Source organism: Peromyscus maniculatus, chromosome 1 (assembly GCF_049852395.1).
Source record: "Peromyscus maniculatus bairdii isolate BWxNUB_F1_BW_parent chromosome 1, HU_Pman_BW_mat_3.1, whole genome shotgun sequence".
Classification (NCBI taxonomy): domain Eukaryota; kingdom Metazoa; phylum Chordata; class Mammalia; order Rodentia; family Cricetidae; genus Peromyscus; species Peromyscus maniculatus.
The window spans coordinates 2,633,572-2,648,996 of NC_134852.1; the positions used below are offsets into that span (position 1 = coordinate 2,633,572).

The 15,425-nt window shown below is 38.1% G+C and overlaps 1 pseudogene; it reads left to right on the forward strand.

Annotated features, from left to right (window-relative positions):
• The first annotated feature begins 6,165 nt into the window (after positions 1-6,165).
• LOC102922696 (vomeronasal type-2 receptor 116-like) overlaps positions 6,166-15,425 on the forward strand; it is a 31,296-nt pseudogene continuing 22,036 nt past the window's right edge.

The following is a 15,425-nucleotide window of genomic DNA, read 5'->3' on the forward strand; positions in this document are numbered from 1 at the left end:
AACAGGTCATTTTACTCTGTTTCCTGGGATAGATGATTTGTCCCTTTTCTTCAGTTGTCTCATTTGTTAGTGATCTTCAGATTCCTTAGCCTTCATTCTCCTAAAAGACAAAAACAAAACATTTCTCCAAGACTAATTTTGGAGAGGTTCCCTTTCAGCAAGTTATTATCTGATTCAATGAAAAGGCATGTGTTAATGGTATAAGTTAGTTTAAATTGGATGTCCATGCTGGTTGATGAACTATCACCTCCTCTAATAAAGATGTCTTTCTTGTTCAAATCGAACCTTTTTCAATTTTGATGGTATACACAGCTTATCTTCTCCTGTAGAAACAAAAGCAAAACTTTATCCCCAACATAACACATACCCTGGTTTCCATTCTGAAGTCAGCACATTCGTGAAGTATATAGGCTGATTTAATTCTGTACTTTTTTTCTATTATCCAATGTCTCTCTGCAGCTGTTGTTCTTTTCTCATTAGCATTGAGAAAATTCAAAGTTCATATAGCATTATGCAGTCTATTTCTGGGGGGGTTGCTACCCCTTTCTGTTTATTTAGCCTATTCTTTAGAGTTCTGTTTGATCTTTCTATAACTGCTTGGCCTGTAGGATTATGTGGTATACCTGTAATATGCTTTTATTGTAATAAACAAAAAAAAAAACTGTTTCATTTTAACAGAGACATAATCTGGAGCATTGTCAGTTTTAATTTGTGCAGGTGTACCCATGATGGCCATAACTTCTAGCAAATGAGTGATTATAGAATAAGCCTTTTCAGAACTTAAAGCAGTTGCCCATTGAAATCCCGAAGAAGTATCGATGGTATGGTGTACATATTTCAATTTTCCAAATTCTGCAAAGTGAATCATGTCAGTCTGCCAGATTTCATTTCTCTGAGTACCCTTTGGATTACATCCTGCTGGTAATGGCATCTGATTGTAAAAGGAACAAGTAGGACATTTCTTTACTATTTCCTTGGCTTGTTGCCAGGTTTATGAAAAATCCTTTTTTAAACCTTTACTATTGACATAATTTTTTTTATGAAATTTGAGGCCTCTAGCACATTTCCTATCAATAATTTATCAATCTCGTAATTACATTGTGCCAGGGCGCCTGGCAGACCAGTATGGGATCGAATGTGAGTTATATATAAAGGAAGACACTTTTTCCTGATTGTATCTTGTAATTGATTAAGTAGTGAAGTTAATTCTGAAGCATCAGGTGCCCCAGCCAGCAGGGCCTTCAATGGGGACCTATAGGGAGGGCCAGTGAATGAGAGGGTCAAGGGACACAAAGAATGAGAAAAGGCAGGATGTCTGATCAAGCTCCAAGATTTTATTTTTCTCTCAAGGCATATATAGGTAGGCAAAGGAGATTTCGAGCAGGAAAGGATTTAATTATGGGGGTTGCAAGCAGGAAGGGACTTAATTATGGGCTGTTCGACCAGCAGGAAATGTTGCTCTGAAGATTATATATTTACCCTTGTCTAACTGCCTAATTGCATAACTGCAGCTCATTCACCTGATATCTGAGAAGAGGTTCTGATATCTGTGAGAAGAAGTTCTGGTGCTATAGAGACCTAAGCAAGGCCTAGATCTAAGAAAAGAGGAGAGAAACCCAAATATGGCAGCATGTGTGTCAAGGGTCTCTTAGGCTTATAGCTCCCATCAATCAGGCATAAATTCTGCAGTCTGATTAAGTAATACCACTCTTTCAGCATACTGAGAGTCAGTAACTATGTTGAGAGGTTCTGAAAAATCCATTAATACCAAAAGAATAGCATACAATTCCGATTTTTGAACTGAATTATAAGGACTTTGAACCAGTTTACTTAAATTTTCTGATTTGTAACATACCTTTCCTTGTTTGTTTGCATCTTTTTAAAATGAACGAACTCTAGATATGGGTTTTTCCCATACAATTAGAGGCAAGATCCAATCAGCTCACTTTATAAGATCAATTCTCACTTTTGGGATCTTTGCAGTTAATTTCTCCCAAAAAATTACTGCAAGCTCTTTGCAAAGATTTACTTTATGTCCATAATTTTCCAGTATCCTGCTTAATTAAAGGTATGACAATTTCTGCTGGGTCTATTCCCCATAATTGATAAGGTATCAATTTTCCTTTCCAAATCAAGTCAGAGATTTTTTCCACATAAGTTTTTAATTTTTTATTTGGTTTATTTGGTAAAATATTCATTCCAATATTATATCTTTCCTCTGCATTAATATTCCTGTAGGAGAATGCCTAGAAGGTAAAATAACCAAAATGCAATCCAGCTTTTGATCAATACGATCTTTCATGTACTTTCTTTTCTACCAAGGCCAATTCTTTCTCAGTTTCAGGTGATAATTCTCTTGGACTATTTAAGACCTTGTCGCCTTCTAAGGTTTTGAACAAATTATTCAGTTCATCATTTTTTATCCCAAAAATACTTTGTAGATGAGAAATGTCTCCAAATAATCTTTGAAAGTCATTAAGAGTCTGTAGTCTATCTCTCCTAATTTGCTCCTTTTGAGGTCTAATTTTTTGTAGCTCTATTTTATATCCTAAAAAATTAATAGAATCTCCTCTTTGTATCATTTCAGTAGCAATTTGTAATACCCAGCAAGGCAAAATTTTCTTTACTTCTTCAAACATTTTTTCTAAAGTATCTGCATTTGAGTGAGCTAGAAAAATGTCATCCATAATGATAAATTATAGATTTAGGAAAATTTTTATGTATCACTTCCAATGGCTGTTGTACAAAATATTTGCACAAAGTTGGGCTATTCAACATTCCCTGTGGGAGAACGCTCCATTGAAATGTTTAAATAACTGGTTGAGAATTATTGTAAGTAGGCACCGTGAAAGCAAATCTTTCTCTATCTTTTTCTTGGAAGGGTATTGAAAAGAAACAGTCTTTTAAATCAGTAACTATGAGAGGCCATCCTTTTGGTAACAGAGTAGGCAAAGGAATCCCAGATTGTAGAGAGCCCATTGGCTGAATTACTTTTTTAATTGCTCTAAGGTCTGTTACCATTCTCCATTTACCAGATTTCTTTTTAATAACAAATACAAGAGAATTCCAAGGGCTTGTTGATTCTTCAATATACTGAGCATTTAACTGTTCTTCCACCAGCTCTTCTAAAGCCTGGAGTTTCTCTGTTGTTAAAGGCCATTGATGAACCCATACAGGCTTGTCTGTTGACCATTTTAAAGGTAGAGCTGTTGGTGTCTTTGGGAGATCATCAGTTGTTGTGCCCTGTTCTTGTATAATATGGATGGCTGGTGACCACTCATTAGAATAATATCTTCTAATATTTCTCTCAGAAACGTGCTTATTTATGATTTGTTTCTGAGGTTGTAAGGATGTTAAGCTGAGTATTCCATTGTTGCAACAGGTCTTGAGCCCACAGGTTCATAGCTATGGTAGCCACATCTGGTTTATATTTTCCTCTGTGTCTTTCTGGACCTGTATATTGGAACCATCTTGCACTCTGTTTCACTTGAGATAATGTTCCAATTCCTAACAGTTGTATGTTTACCTCCTGAAGAGGCCAAGTTGGATGACAAAATTCTGGTGCAATTATGGTCACGTCAGCACCTATGTCTACCATACCAGACTAAAAATACCATTTATTTTTATTGTTAATGTTGATCTTTGTTCATTTATACAATTTTGCCAATTAATTTTCTTTATGTTTTCTCCTGAATTTTCTGTTCTCTCTATCTCAGTTGTTCCCTTACTCCGAGTAGTCTGGTTTATTTCAATAGGCATTTGGTTATTTAATTGCTCTGAGTAGGGGGTTCCTCTATCACTTCAGGAAAGTTCTGAACTGGATTTGCTATGGGGTCCTGCCTAAGGCCCCTTGGGAGGTTCTCAAACACTGAGGCAAAGTATTATCTACCTGTCCCTTGTTGATCTACATTCCTTGGTCCAGTGTTTTCCCTTACCACAACATCTGCATACTCCAGATGGAAGAGGCATTCTGTTGCCATTGTTCCTTGTTTCTAGGAATGTCTTGTTTACAGTCTCTTTTCAAATGTCCTTGCTTTCCATATGCAAACCATCTGACATTCCTCAAACCTCTTGAAATGGCTTCTCCTATCCACATATCATGGTCATGAGCCTGAACATTAACTGTGTCTCTAATCCAATCTTCCAAGGGTGTAGATCTTGCCTTTAATGGCCTGATTATTCTCTTGCATGCTGCATTTGCCTTCTCAAAAGCCAAAGATTCAATTATTATCTGACAAGCTTCTGCATCAGGATCATTCTCTTTACTGCTGAAGTCAGTGTTTCTAAGAAATCTGTGAAAGACTCCTTTGGGCCTTGTATAACCTTTGTACATGACTCAATTATTTTTCCTGGTTCCTAAACTCTATCCCATGCATTCAAGGCTGCCATTCACCATAGAGTTAAGTTTTAGATATCATATAAACATTATTTTTGTACTACTGCAGCATATTGGCCTTCTTCAAAATGCTGATTCTGGAAGACATGTATACCTTTATTCCTACATTGTTTTGTTATGTTTTTAGATTCCTCTTTGAACCACATTTGCCACTAGAGCTGTTGTCCGGTTTCCAGAATAGCATGTGACATCTCCTGCCAGGCCTGTGGTATAATCCTGTTATGAGTTGACCAGGAATTTAGCATTTCCTTTGCATATGGGGAATGCATCCCAAAGATACTATGAACATCTACTTCCATCACATCTGTCTATATCCACATCACATAAAAATGCCACACTAAATCCTATTATGTTATGCACTAATTTAAAAACTAACAATAATTAGTAGAAAGAAAGAATTAATTCTGATTCCTGTGATCAGTACAGATTCAGTTTTGAAACATGAAATTTCTCATTTTCATATGAACATCTACTCCCATCACATCTGTCTATATCCACATCTTAGACAGTCTTAGGCAGCTTATCACAGAACCAGGGGGCCATGCATGTGTTAAATGTTGATTTTTAAATATTCCACAAGATCCAGAGAATACCCACTCTGTGTACCTCATCTCCAGTACTAAATAACATCTAGCATCCACCACACCATCTAATCACCCCACATTTGTGGTCTTTGCTCTATAGTCCTTATCATCTAAAGGTGTTTCCTCAGCCCACACTCATCAATGAGCTCTCCCACTGGCAATACATATTCTAGAATGCAGCCAAAAATATATGAACATGACAATGGAATAAGAACAGCTTACACATTGAACACAGGCTTTATCCCAGTTAATAATGGGTTCTAAGCTACTGGACACAGTACTGCTTTGGAGTCACTACTGGGTTCTAATATGAGCAGAAATGAATAGATAATGAAGGATAAATTTGGAGGAGTAGGTCATCAGAAGGAACTGACTTCAGAAAAGCAGTTCATGTTTCATAACTCAAATATTAAGCTTATTTCTCATGGAGAATGATGGCCTGGGCATTTCTGAACACAGTAATAGCCAAGGAATTTCTAAATTTGACTTGATTGTTGGAGCTTCACAATGGAGAGCAGGGATACTGGTTGGTTATATGGTCTCTGTGGCTGATATAGCATGGGCCATACTGCTCATGCTCTATGAATGGTGGATGCAGTACACATGAGGCTTGGGAATAGAACACATAGTGTGTCCACAGGAGCTCTGATTGTCATGGGTTGTTTCAATTCTTTACCTTCACATCCAGCTGTGGATCTTCTGACACGTTCCACTGACATCATTTCTAAAATTGTTCAAACAAACAGAGATGCTGGCCTTGCACCAATCTGCCCAACATTGCTTTCTCCCATGGGCCTCAGTGTCTAGGGATGTGAGTTGATGTCATAGGACCTGAGGCTGAGATGTCCTCAGATATATTTTCCAACCCATTTTTTAAACCTCTGCTGTGGACGTCAACTGCACAGCTCTAGGTCAGAAAGTGCATGAAATTCCTCCAGGGTAGTGGAGCCATCTGGAGAACAAGGCATTTCAGCCACATAAATTACCTCTCCAGTGGACAGCAGACATAAAAGCAGATGTGTATACATGGCTATCCATTAGATAAACTATTCTGCATCCACAGTCCACACAACTGGCTTAGAGATTTGGAAACAGGACCTGATGCTCACTCTGCATTTCTTTTTCTGGCTCCTGAACATCACCCTCCTCATGTCCAACCTCACTCACCCCAAGTGCTTTTGGGGAATGAAGCAGAATGAAGACAAGCCTGGAGAGGTGGTGACAGCTTCTGTCTTTTACCTTACTGCAGTGCAGAGCAGTGAAGTGCAGGTGGACTTGAAAGAGTATCTCAGATTTGCCCTGGATGAGCTGTAAGTGTGTTTGCATTTTTCACGTAAATGTCATGATATATAATGCAGGATAGGTATGTGAATGGGCAGAGCAATGCTGGGAGCTTCTGTCCTTTTCTCCCAATCTTATCACCAAAAACTAACACAAAATATGTTTTGCTTTTTAATAATAATTGTTTTCCCTCTATCAAGCTGCGAGACTTTAAATTTTTTTTTAATTAGCCTCCTTTTACAAGGCAGAAAGCCAAGTTGAAAACAGCATTCTTTACTTTGGTTTATCATAGGCAGCCTTCCTTTTCACAGGTGCCATTGTGAGGTAGACAGTGGTGTCCTAAGAGAAGAAACTCCAGACGACTCCAATGAGTTCAGTATCACAAGAAGCATTCAAGTCTCTTCCCAAGTCTGCTAATGTCATGTATCAGTTTGTGACTCCTAGTGCAGATGTAGGGTCTCTAATATTTGCGCCACGCTTCACTGGAGCAAGTATTCATGTAGCCAAATAGTTAAGCTTTCAGATACTCTGCATGTGATCACTCCACACCTCTGAATCTACGATGGGGAGCATGTATGAGATCTATCTACTGTGAGGTACGTGGGTGTTTCCTTTGTCTTTCCCTACCTTGAACACATGTACCATTATAGACTTATGGGAATATCAAAGGCCAGATCTTTCTCTGTCTTCAGTGTCAAAAAGGAATGTGGGCATTTCAAATGTTGTGTTTTCATTCTGAAAAAGAATATCACTTATTGTGGTGACTGTTTACTCCCCTTCTCACTTGCTATAGTGACAGGTGCTGCCTGTGGTAGCTGTCAACGTTTAAGAACTGGGATGGAGAGGTTACACACTGGGTCATCTCTATCATTGTAAATGATGTGTGTGTGTGTGATGTTTTTAAGTCTAAATGTTTTATTCTCTGATACTTACATTTACCTCTATTCCTCTTTTCCTTGATTTTTTTTATTAAGGATTTTTTTATTTATTTTACATACCAACCACATATCTCCCTCTCTTTCTACCTCCCACCCCTCCATACTCACCCCTCCTAAACCACTATTCATTCCCTCCTCCAACAAGGTGTCCTTCATGGGGAATCAGCAGAGCCTGGTACATTCAGTAGAGGCAAGTCAAAGGCCCTCCCGCTGCATCAAGGCTATGCAACGTGTCCCACCATAGGTATTATGCTCCAAAAAGCCAGCTCATGCACCAGGAAGGGATCCTGCTTCTACTGCCAGGGGTCCCCTTAGTCAGATCATGCTACACAACTGTCTCCCTTATGCCGGGGGATTAGTCCAGTCCCATGCAGGCTCCACAGCTGTTGGTCAAAGTTCATGAGGTCTCACTAGTTTGGTGTGGTTTTCTTTGTAGGTTTCTCTATCATGATCTTGATGCCACTTGCACATAGAATCCCTCTTCTCTCTCTTCAACTGAAATCCTGGAGCTTGGCCTGGTGCTTGGCTGTGGATCTCTGCAAGTGCTTTCATTAGTTACTGGATGAATGCTATATGAATACACACAGGGTATTCACTGATGTGATCACATCACTGGGGTAAGCCAGTTCAGGCACCCTCTCCACTATTGCTAGTAGTCTAAGCTGGGGTATCCTTGAGGATTCCTGGGAACTTCCCTAGTATTAGTTTATATCTATCCCCATGATGTCTCCCTTTATCATGGTATGTCTTTCATTGTTCTCCCACTCCATCCCAATTTCAGCATGACCATTCTGTTCCCTTATGTTCTCTTGATTAATTTCTTAAAGTAATCATTTTCATAATATTGAGTATTCCAGTCTCTCTCTCTCTCTCTCTCTCTCTCTCTCTCTCTCTATATATATATATATATATATATATATATATATATACATATGTATATATATATGTGTGTATGTGTATATGTATATGTATAATATGTATATACATATATATGTGGAAGATTTCCCTGTCTACTAATGATATATTCAGTTTCTTCATTATTTTAAAGTTTTCATTATTTATGCCCTTCAAGTTTTTATAAAGATTATTTTACCATATTTCTGAGGCAATTGTGAATGAGGTTTCCTTAAATTCTTTCTCAGCAAATGTGTTCTTTGTATGTAGGGAAGCAACTGAGTTTTGTAGTAATTTTGTATTCTGCCATTTTGATGTAAATATTTTCTGTGGAGTGTTTAGGATCTCCAATATGGAAGCCTGTTGTTGGTTTCTTTATTACTCTTTGTCTATTTGGGGGCCACAGCACCCAGTGCCCAAATAAATACATGGAGTCTATTTCTTACTTGTGACTACTTGACCTTAGCTTGGCTATTTTTAGCCAGTTTTCTTAATCTAAAATATCCCCTTTACCTTTTGCCTCTGCCTTTTTTCTTTCTCTATTTCTGTATTTCTTTCTTTACTCCTGACACTGTGGCTTTGTAGCTGGATGGCTGGCCCCTCAAGTCCTCCACTCCTAATTTTCTTACTTCTCAATATTTTCTTCCAAAATTTATCCTCCTTTTTATCCTGTCTGTCTGACAGCATTTTCTATCCTTTCTCTTGCCATTAAACACTTTATTAGACCAATTACACAGGCAAAGTAACACAGCTTCACAGGGTTAAATAAATGCAACATAAAAGAATGCAACACATGTTCACATTATTGAAACAAATGTTCCACAGCATAAACAAATGTAACACTTCTCAAAATAATATATTTCAATAGAAGCATGTCTTCTTCAAGGGAGGAAACTTTGGCTTCTTGCTTTGCTATTTGTATCCCATGTATGTCATTTCTTGTCCTTTTCCTTTGGCTAAGACTTCAATCACTGCATAGCATAAAATGTTGGAGAGAGAAGCTGGACATAGTGGTGAACTACTTTAATCCTAGCACTCAGGAGGCAGTGACAGACCAAACTGTTTGGTACGAGGCTAGCATGCTTTGCATAGTATGTTCTAGGCCAAACAGAGTTACCTCCATGGTAGACTGAGAAAAAAATGGACCCCAAATGGAATGGCACTATTAGGAGGTATGGCCTTGTTGAAACAAGTGTGTCACTGTGGAGGCAGTCTTTAAGGTCTCTTTTCTCAAAATTCCTAAGTGTGACATTCAGTCCACTTCCTGTTGCCTCTGAGTCAACATGTAGGCTTCTCAGATCAAGCACCACATCTGCTTGTGTGCTGCCATGCTCCCCATCCTGATGATAATGGACTGAACCTCTGAAAGTATAAGCAAGACACCTCAATTAAATGCTTTTATTCATAAGAGGTGGCATGGTCATGGTGTCTCTTCAGATCAATAAAACCCCTAACTAAGATACCTTTTATGACTCTGTCCCATCCTTACTCCCAAAACGGACTATATGACTGCCCTTATGTTTTTCTTGGTTTCATCTGAAATAGCGAGTTTCTTTCTGTTTATTACATTGTTGGCTCCTTGTCACAAATGTTATTACAGTGCCAGTATATATTTCAGTTTGCTCTGTTGCTGTTATAAAACCTGACCAAAAAAACTTGCAGAGGATTCCTTTTTATCTTACTTTCCTCTCCTGCTGACAGTCCATCACTGAAGGAAGACATGTCAGAAAGTCCAGCAGGAGCAGAGGCAAGAACCATGGAGGAACTTTGCCTACTGGCTTGCTTTGAACAGCTTGCTCACTTTGATTTTTAATACAACCCAGCTCTATCTGCTCGGGGATGGCATGGCCCACAGTGAGCTTTGTCCTCATATATCAAACAACAATCAATAAATGCCTTCAAAGAAATGTCTACAAGCCAATCTGATGGAGGTAACTTCCACCCAAAGACTTTCTATTTTAAGATATGTCTGTGCTTGAGTCTCATGGACAAAAATTAACCAGTGTAGCATAGTATCCTTTTATTCTTTTCTTATTTGGGGCTTTTGAAACAAAAAGAGGTTGAAGTTTTGTCCCAAGTACTTTGTGCATCTAGCCAGATGGCACTGTGATTCATTTCTTTTTTCTTTTTCTTTTTACTTTTTTATGAAGAGATTTTACATTCATTCTTCTCAACAGAAGAATCTCAAATGGCTGAAAGACATTTAATGAATTGCTAAACATCTTTAGTCATTAGGGAAATGCAAGAAACAAAATGACTCTGTGATATCATCTTACTCCTGTCAGAATGGCTAAGATAAAAAACACTGAAGACAGCTTATGTTGGAGAGGATGTGGAGCAAGTGGAACACTCCTCCACTGTTGGTGGGCATGCAAACGTGTACAGTCACTTTGTAAATCAATATGATGGTTTCTTAGAAAATTGGGAATCAGTTGTACCCAAGACCAAATTATACCACTCTTGGGCATATCCCCAAAGAATGCTCAATCATACCACAAGGACACATGCTCAACTATGGTCATAGAAGCACTATTTGTAATAGCCAGAACCTGAAAACAACCTAGGTGCCCCTCAAGTTAAGAATGGATAAAGAAAATATGGTTCATATACACAATGGAGTACTACTCACCAGAGAAAAATAATGACATCATGAAGTTTTCAGGGAAATGGGTGATTCATTCCTTAAGCCATTTATGCAATACATTACATTTACAGATTTCCTTATCCTGAACCATTCTTGCACCTTTAGAAAGAAGCCTAGGCTCATGGTGAATGTTTTCATCTAAGGAGTTGTTTTAAAATTACTATATTAAGTGTCTTTAAATAGCTGGTCATGACGGAGTTTGTCTGTAATCCCAGCACTCTGGAGGCAGATAGAAGCAGTCTCTGGTGAGTTCAAGACCAACATTGTCTAAATGTTTTGTTCCAGGAGAGCCAGGAGACATAACTGACCCTGTCTCCAAAAGATACGAGAGTGTTTTATTAAATGTTTATATTCATTTTGTTTTGTATAAATCTTATTTGGATATCAGACTGACACTGCCTTCATATACATATTTAGATATTACTCCACCCATTTCTGTTGAATTGAATAATTTAATAGCTTAATAGCATTGGTGTTAGTTATTGGAAGCTTTATTTGCATTAACCTTACTGTTACTAGTAGTAACCTGACTGTTACTAGTCTTGCAAATTTTTAGTTGGAAGATGATTTTTTTAAATTACTGATTAAATCTCAATCCTTACAGTACATTTGCTTAAGGTGTTTGCCACATCTTGGTTTAATTTCCCTACCAGACACCTAAAGAAAATGCAACAAGAATGTCATTCAAACAACCCTTAGAAATTGAAAGGAAAATAATACAAACAATGATATTTTAGAAACTCACTATGTCCCCCACACCAAAACCAGTTAAGGAATCATCAAAACAGAAAAAAAGTAAAAGGCAATTATTTGCAAATATCACTGATGTACTTAAACCAAATATTCTCCAGAAAATACATGCAATCCAAATTCAAGTATGTATCAGCAAGATCCACTGTGGACTAGGTGGCTTCATTCCATTGTTGGAAAGATGGTTTAACACCAAAACTCAGTGAATATCACAGATAGCTCTAATAGACAAGACAGAAATACATGATCATCTCAACAGATGCAGAAAAGGCATCTGACAATCTACACTATCCCTGAAACATTAGTTATAGAAGGATAATGTCTCAATGGGATGAAGTCTGCACAGGACAAACCCATGTCCAGCACTACATCAGATGGAGGATAACTGAGAACTTTCCCTTAGAAACACCGAAGGAGGGAAGATGCTCATTCGTATATCACAAAAGTAAGTCTTGCTCATATTCTGCTAAAACAATAAGTCCAGAAAAAAGAACAGAATGAATCAAGAAACAAAGTCACACTTTGTCACCAGCAAATGGTATGAACTTGTACATAAGGTGGTCAACACTCCCTCAATGTGTCTTAGATCTAATGCATACCATCAGGAAAAGAGGAGAATACAAAATCAAGATACAAAATATCATTTTTGTGTACAAGGAATGATGATACTGAGAAAGAAGTCAAGAAAGCAACCACAGTTACAATAACTTCCCCACAATAAAATACCTGGGAATAAAGGCAACCAAGGAACTCAACGGTCTTCAGGGTGAAAAATTGTTAACCATGAGGAAAGAAAGAGAAGACAATGGAAGATGAAACTATCTGACATGTTGATGTGTTGGCATAACCAATGTGTACATTAATACTTGGTTACATTACCCAAATAATCTAAGATTCTATGCAATCTCCATCAAAATTCCAAGAAAACATGACTAAAAAACAGGAAAAAATGCAAAATTTCCCATAGAAAATCAGATTCCAGATAGACCAAGCAAAGGTGAAGAAATGAAACAATGCTGGAGGTGTCACAATACTTGTGTCCCATTTATAACCTAGGGCAATAGTAACAGAGGATCAAAGTGCTAACTCTAAAATATATAAATATTTCAAGTATGCAAAATGGAAAACTCATAATTCAATTAAACGTGTATAGTCACCTGACCTTTAACAAAGGTTTCAACAACAACCAGTGTAGAAGAAACAGTCCATTTAATAAATATTGGTAGGAATCTGGACATTAAGGATTAGTTTCTCAAATGCATAAGAACATCAAGCAAAGAATAGCTAAATTAAAATGGGGTAAAGAATCAGTGAGATCTCAGAAGATTAAACACAAATGTCTGAACAACACTTAAAAAAAACATTCTTAGCCATCACACAAAAGCAAATAATTACTCCTTTGAAAATTCCTCTTCCATCAGTCAGAATGGCCAAGACCAATTATACAAATGACAGCACATGCTGGTGAGGATTCCAGGAGTGGGGAACACTTAATGATTGTTTGTGGGGTTAAAAACAAATGCAGCCACTATGGACACCAGTGTGACAATTCCTCATGAGGTTGTGAATCTATCTACTTGAAGATCCAGCAATATTATTCTTGGGCACATACACAAATTATTCTGCATCTTGCTACACAGATACTTGTTCATGAATTTCATTCTTCTTCTATTTATAACTGTTGGAATTGGTAAGCATCCTCATCCACTGAAGAATGGATAAAGAAATCATAGCACATTTGAACTATAAGGTTTTTTTCAGTTGTAATAATTTTTTTTTTTGGTTTTTCAAGACAGGGTTTCTCTGTGTAGCTTTGCGCCTTTCCTAGGACTCACTTGGTAGCCCAGGCTGGCCTCGAACTCATAGAGATATGCCTGCCTCTGCCTCCCAAGTGCTGGGATTAAAGGCATGCGCCACCACCGCCCGGCAAGTTGTAATAATTTTTTAAAGGAATTCCTGAACAGAGACAGAGACCTACAGTCAGACATTATTCTGAGTTTGTGGAATCCTACAGGAGAGAGAGAGAGAGAGAGAGAGAGAGAGAGAGAGAGAGAGAGAGAGAGAGAGAGAGAGAAGCATAGGAATCAGAGCAATCCAGGACATCACAAGAAAACTCACAGAAACATCTAACCTGGTAGCATGGGAGCTCACAGAGAGGGAACCAACAACAGGGAGCCTGCATGGTAGTGACTTAGGTGTTCTGCACGTGTGTGACAGTTGTGTAGCTTTGTCTACTTGTGGGACTCCTAACAGTGGGAACAGGGGGTATCTCTGACACTTTTGGTCGCATTGGGACCCTACTCCTTATCCTGGGCTGCCTTAATACAAGGGAAGGTGCTTATTCTTCCTGATACTTGATATGGCATAATTTGTAGATAAGCATTGGAGGCCTGACCCTTTCTGAATAGAACAGTAGGAGGAGTGGATGGCGGTGGGGAAGGGGTGAGATGGGGGAAAGTACTGAGATAAGAGGAGGGAGGGAAACTGTGGTCAGGATATGAAATAATAAATAAACTTTAAAAAGGAGTTCCTGAAATCCACAAGTAATTATAGGAAACAGTAAAAATCACCTTGAGGAAGGTACCTAAGACCCAAAAAGAAAAAGACAAATGCAGGTATTCTTTTACATGTGATTATTAGCTTTTAAAACTTTGATATGCATGCTACCATCTGAATAACCACAGAAGTTAAGTATATAGTAAGGAACGGGGGAGGAGAGGATCTAACATGAAGAAGAAAATGTAACACACTCTTATGGAGAGACACAGGGCAAACAGAATTAGAAGATTAAATAGGGAGGGAATGGCAAAGAGTGGTGAATGTTGGTGTGTTTAGAAGAACAACTCACACTCAAGGCTAGTTGAAAACTATCTGGAAACGTGCTACTTGGAAGGTTCCTAAAGCATTTACATGTGTGAAGGAAGTCTAAATGGAATCACCAAATAAAGGGGCGAATAGTGCCCCAGCTAGATATTTTCTGCACCAAATATTTATGTAGTGCCAGGAATGGGTTACATATCTTGTTGAGTCATTGGCTAAAGGGGATCCATGGAAACTACCAAACATCATTGGCTATTCCCAATGCTATGGGTTATTCTAAACAAGTTTCTAGTAAGTTTTATTGCAGAAGACACCACTTATTATTTCATTGAACACAGAGAAGTCAAGTTAGTGCTTACCCAAAGCATTCACCACTATTGACTTGCATTTGTGTTACTGGAAGGTATTCTGCATTCTACCAGAGGAGAATTGTAACTACCAAGCCAGCTACAGACTTTGTAATCTACAAGCGAACTGCCTGCATGATATATAAGTACAATAATGGCATAAATATTAGGGGTTTAACTAATCAATGTCTGACCGGATTTAAAGTCCACTCCATAAAATGGAACTCGACCTGACATGGATAAAGATTCCCAGAGCCCCAGAATATACAAGCGAAAGACATAGGGGAAAATCTAGTACTAATATTCTGTTTAAGAAACTCAGCAACAAAAAGAATCCTAAAGATATTCTGCTATACTCATTGATCAGTGCATCACTCAGCTCCCATCAGAGAAGATGCTTCTTGTAGTCAATGGGAACTAACACAGAAATCCACAACTGGACAGTGTGTGCAGAGAGTGAAGAACTTTGGAGCATATTGTCTTCAGTGAGCTATTTTCACCAATTACTTCAAATCAAGGGACCAAGATCTATGCGGAAGAGGTGACAGACAGAATTATGAGTCAAAGATGATGGATAACTCCAAGTAAGCATTGTCTTCCTGACACAATGGCACTGATACATATATAAGCTCAACCAGACTGTGTGAGCATGCTCAAGGCCTGTTGTGTTTCAAATGGTACAGGTTCAGATGATGTCTCATAATTGTGAGGAGCAAGTGGACATGAATTCTCACCCCTAAAAAGAAGCTATGTGAAATTGATACTTGCTTT